At 31.6% G+C, this 5920-nt stretch overlaps 1 long non-coding RNA gene across 2 annotated transcripts; it reads right to left on the bottom strand.

Annotated features, from left to right (window-relative positions):
* Positions 1–790: 790 nt before the first annotated feature.
* LOC128177525 (uncharacterized) lies at positions 791–4398 on the bottom strand. 2 transcript variants are annotated; one of them, XR_008242843.1, is made up of 3 exons: positions 3977–4398; positions 2689–2973; positions 791–1972 (listed from the first exon to the last, which is right to left on the bottom strand). It is a non-coding gene; the product is annotated as an uncharacterized LOC128177525 (long non-coding RNA). The 2 variants fall into 2 exon arrangements; XR_008242844.1 differs by having other exon boundaries at positions 4196–4398.
* Positions 4399–5920: the final 1522 nt, after the last annotated feature.

Below are 5920 nucleotides of genomic sequence, written 5' to 3'. Positions count from 1 at the left end.
AGATTAGCAATATTAGATTAATTATTCAAGAATAATTATTTCCTCAAAATCAACAGTACATGCATTGACCACTATATTCTGTCCCAAAATATCCTCGATTCACAATATGCTGAATAACTCGATATTTATATAAAAAACGGAAAATAAAGAAGTCTACAGAGTTTTGCATTTCAACAGACACGGTTGATAACGTTGAAAAATAGTGTAAGGTCTTCTAAGTGACTCCCAAATGGAGAAAATATGTCAACATTTCCCATTATATAACTGCGTAAGAAATCTGTTTTCGATCCTGTGAATTTTTCCGATTATAAAATGATAATGTGTCAATGAAGATTTCTTGGATATTTTCCGTTTCATCATGTTCAATTGTATCTTTTACAGGTGTGTGTATTTTTTTTCTAAATCGTGCAGCATGAATATTTTGGGATCAACAGACTATAGTCCAAATTTATAAACGGAAGATCGAACCCGGCAACATCTAGAGCTCTATATTCTGATCATATGTATCTAGTTGCAAGAGTAAACAACTGCCAAGTAATGCAAAAACAAAAGTGCATTGCTAAAAATACTAGTTTCACGAAGTACCGGGTATTTTAATGTTTAATATATCTTAATTTTTCTTTTCTTAATGATACTGTATCGTCGGTATGATTTAAGATCGTATAGAAAACCGAAAATTCAAGGTTGATGTAAGATATACATCATATTTGAAATATGAAAATATTCATAAAACGCTTTCACCAACTGCATCACGCTGATATGCCACTAATACCATATAAGAATCAAAGTACTGAAAGTACTGATAGGCGTAAGCATGATTGCAAGTTGTCAATGTCATAGTGTTATTACAACTATTTTCTTTTTAAGAATTAGTTTGATAACATAAAACACTATTCTAATATGTCAATTAAGGTATATACATGTAGTAAATGTGGAAATACTCTGTTACTGCACCAGATTAGTCTGGATCATGCCTTAAATAAAGATTCAATGAGAAGAGCAATTTAAACATCAAAACATTTGTTTTGTGAAGTACATTCGTATAACAGTTGATACTTATATGCAAGCTGAAATTACAGGAATACATTTTCATTTATTATGCCGATTTATTAAAAATGTTCATTTTGATATCAAAATGATGAAAGAATATTATAGATTTAGTAAACTGAACTTCTGAAACTGTAGTATTTTATTCTTTACAATAATGTTTCACAAAAATGCAGAAGTTACATTTGTACATCACTTGATTACAGTATTTTACAGAATCAAGTAGTATGTGTGTCACTTTGCTTACCTGAGAAGCAATAGCCATTGAGAAATCAGCTTCATAGAATAATACACAAAATATCTGGACAATGTGTTGTAAAAAAGGTATTCAATAAAGAGATTTTGATGTTTTCTTAATATATTCTCAAGTTTAACAGTAACAGAATGATTTCAAAGTCATTTTATATGTGGAGAATTGCAGACCTCTAATTGATCCTCAGATTGCAGTTCATATATTTTGTTGACAAATGTTTAAAACTTAGAAAGAATGTATTTAGTTACTGTACTGTATACCAAACACATTTCACAAAGATCAAACATATATGCAAATGTTGAGAATTACAATACAATGTAAAAGCCCAGTAATTTATGGATAACTATATATTGATATTCAATAATGTACAAATTATGTGTCCTTTACAATTGCTTCATATTGTACTGTCAAATCACAGGTCTCTAGTATTGAAGACATTTGAACTTTTAACTTTTAAGTTTTTATTTTAATACTAATGGACTCTTCAAGAGAACTTCCACCATTACAGAACATAGACTTTCAAAGAATCCCTTTATGGCTGCATGCTGTAATGGTGTTTTTGGAAAGCGTGTTATCCTGGAGTGTGCCATTTGTGGTAACAACAATTTCAATTCACTACTGTTGTCTTGCATCCATTATACCAATGAAAACTGTCTCTTTCAGCAGGATATTCTAAAATGTGTTGATGAAAAATGAATAATGGATATGTTATCAAGCAATATTTCATTACAATATACTTGACCTCCAATAAAGAAAACATGGATTTAAAAAAAAAATTAATCTATAAAATATTTTGAATTCATATGTGTTTTACCTTAAATAATTTATTTTCAAAAGTATACATGTATTTTGCAAATAAAGGATGAGATATATAAGAAGATCACACAATATGAATTATCAATAATTGTAAGGTTATTTTGGTATATTACATACAAGTAATGGAAAATATAGTGATTGAACTGTAAATGAAAGTTTAATTTTTTTTCTCCAAAATTCTTCAGTTTTTAATTGCATTTAGTACAAGAATATTTACTATATTGTTAAAGATATGACAACAAGATATCTGTGAGTCAATGCTCACTAGTGATACCCCTGCTCTGATGTGTATACAAAAAAGCATAGTTAACATTACATGTAATGGGAAGTTGACATTAAATATTTTGAAAAAATCCTACCGAATGGCATACCTTAACAAAGACTGAGTTAAAACTTCAAGCATCTGCTATTGTTGCTGAGATATCTTTGACAAAATTTGTGTTATAGACAAACAGACACACAAGGGTAAAACAATATACTCCCTCTCCTTCCGAGTATGGGTATAATTAGTTCATACTTAAACAAAAAAACCACGGGGAATATTGTATTTAAATTTAGTTTTATTTACTAACCTTGAAAATGGCGTTAAGGCCATTAAGATGAGGATTCCAGCATATTTCAGATGCCCTGCTTCCATTTAGAAGTTGCAAACGTGCAATGTTTGTCCCTCTTTTAAAAGTGCTAAACTGGGGAGCCAACACCGCATTTTTATAGCATCCGTCTTTTTCTTTGTTTTGCTTGAATTTAGCTGTGCAACCAAATTTAGCAACTCTCCCCTTCACCAGAGATGAAGAATGATGTTGAGCTCTCATTGTCTCCTCTTGTCAGTTAATGTTAATCAGTTTCTTGACATTCATCTGAAAGAACATATACATATAGAACAAATAGATTTATGTTAGGTTATTATCTATAATCATTGTCAGGTATATAATTGAGTCTTTTTGGAATTGCAATTAATCATGAACATGGTAGATCAAAGATATACTGGTATATAGTCCAAGTTCTCATGAATTGGAAATTTTAAAATTTAAAAACAAAAGATGCAGTCATCAAAATTATCATATAAATTATGATGTAGAGAAATTTCCACAGGAAATTTTAGTCACTTTTATTATAGAGTAATGATAAGGTAATTCTGAGATACAAGTAAATACAGTAGGTAAAAAGATAAATCATATTAATTTTTTTTAAATGTTCAATTAAATATCTTTGCAATTAATAGCCTATCTGGAATATTCATTATATAAACCAATGAATTGTATCTTGTATAATACTTAAAAGCTATATTTGAGATATTTTTAGAGAAAATTCATTTGCATTATTCATGAGTCATTTTTAAACCAAGCTGAATATTGTAATTTTTTGTAAGCAAAATGAATAAACCCTATATCATACAGTGCAGTTCGTAACAAATTACAAAATCACCATATGAACATATAGATCTGCAAAGATGTCACAAAATATTAAAGGTTTAAAAAAAGGAAATGTTATCATCCTTTATATGCGATTCCATTGTGCTAAATTTTAATCTTTCAAGATATCCTGTAGGCCTCGCCTTGTACAGTATTCATAACAAAAGACCGACATTTCAGAATTATCGATGAATGCCTAACACAAACAATATAAATTCTTTCATAAAATTTATCTACTTATCTGAGATTTCTCTGATTCTAACCCTCGCTTTTATATTGTGACATGTCTCCTCCGCGCGTCACAATATACAAGCGCGGATTAGAGTCAGAGGAATTTCGGATTAAGAAAGTAACAGCTCCTCGATCAAGATTATTGTAACATGAAAATCTAAAATGATGAGGCAAACGTTTATACAATGAGAAATCACACATTAATTACCTAACTTACCTTACGTATGTCGAAGATGGACAGTCACCAGCTGTTCTCAACGTGGGTTTGTTGATAAAAATTTTACACCGCATAACGTACGTAATGCAGTATTGTCTGAGATTACTATGCGAAACGTTGGTATGTTTACAAATAATTTATAGGCATTGTATCATTCAAATAATCTTTTTTAAATAGATTTGTACACACCCTTGTTTTTTTTTAAAAAGCATTCATTACCTGTTTCCCTATCATTTTTTCCTTCTGTACTCATAAACACGCAATTTCAAATTTAACTATTTTTTTCCTCGGAATTTCATCTACAGGCATCAGACTCCGTGCTTATCCTTTGTTTATGTCGCATACCATCGCAAGAGTTATCGTTCGTTCCTGTACTATCAAAAACGTTATTTATCTACCACTTGCTATCTTTGCTATAGGCATTTTCAATGGATAATTAAAAACGATGAAGTAAAAATTTAGAGATATACATGTACCACAGTTCTATTATCAGAAACGATGTTTAAAAGGGGTCGAACAGTGGTGGGGGGTATAGAGTTGTGTGCCCTTAGTTTAAATAACATCCGATAGTTTACCATGAAAAAGGGCAGGAATTTGACCTATGACGTAGAAGGTCATAAATGCAATTGCAATAGGCGCTTCCGCCTAAAAATTAGTAAAATTACTCGTTTGATATTTCACAATTCGTATTCATTTGATTTTTTACCGTTTCCTCTCTCAACGAAAGCCAATTGAATGCAATGCTATATTTGATTGACATTTTTAAGAATACCAATAGGACAGCATCATTCATTAGATATGAATAAATGATAAAAGGTAAATCGTTACCCTTTTAAAGCTATAAACGATATATGATATTTTCCGTCCCGTTCCGTTCCGTTTTCCGTTCCGCGTTATAGCAACAACCTGGTGAAATCTCCCTAATTCAATAAGCTTTCCTTTTTTATGACAGGTTTACCATATGATAATGCCAAAGTCAGTGGTGTTGTTTCTGTCCAAATCCAGGATTTGAATGAAGACCCAATTTCTCCCTCTGATGTGAGGAAAGTGTTTTCGTAAAGGATGGAAGAAGTACATACACGGTATTATTGTTCTATGAACAACAACAGCATCAAGACTTTGATCACCTGGATGACTGAAAACCAAAGTTCTCACCTGCAGGCATGTACAGAATTTGAACAGACCAACTTAAGCTATCATGATTTCGCAAATTCAATTTTTACAGTATATAGTTTGAAGTTCAGTATTGTGAATTATATGCACTCAAATTATATGGGATAGAATGATACGGAACTCGTCAATTTTAATGCCCCCCTTCAAAGAAGGGAGTGCATATTGCTTTGCTGCTGTTTGTCGGATGGTCGGTCGGTCGGTCTGTCGGTCGGTCCACCAACAGTTTCCGTTCATTTTCTTCGCAGAGGATGAACATATTGAAATGAAATTTAGTATACATGTTTATCATGATAATATCTGGGTCAAGTTTGATATTGGGTTCGATCAAGCAATTTTCGACAGAGTTATGGCCCTTGGACGTAGAAAAATTCTAGTTTTTTGTAGTTTCCGTTCATTTTCTTCGCAGAGGAGGATAATATATATTGAAATGAAATTTGGTATACAGGTTTATCATGATAATATCTAGGTCAAGTTTGATTTTGGATATGATAGAGCAATTTTCGACAGAGTTATGCCCCTTGGACTTAGAAAAATTCCAAATATTTGCTGTTTACGTTCATTTTTTTGTGAATGTTCCCAAGGGAGGGGGGCATAAGTGTTTAACAAACATCTCTTATTTAGGTTGTGTTAACCCTTTCGCTGCCAACGTAAAAGTTTGAATTGCCAAATATGTAACGTCACAGGTATGACGTTTTTAAAAGAGTTATGATGTTACTTGCGGGTTTAATTTCGCGTTCGATGCGTAAAACGCAGAAGCTACGCAAGATGGAT

This window comes from Crassostrea angulata, chromosome 3 (assembly GCF_025612915.1).
Source record: "Crassostrea angulata isolate pt1a10 chromosome 3, ASM2561291v2, whole genome shotgun sequence".
NCBI lineage: Eukaryota > Metazoa > Mollusca > Bivalvia > Ostreida > Ostreidae > Magallana > Magallana angulata.
Note: the sequence above shows the minus strand (reverse complement) of the source record. Positions and strands in the feature narration are given on the sequence as shown.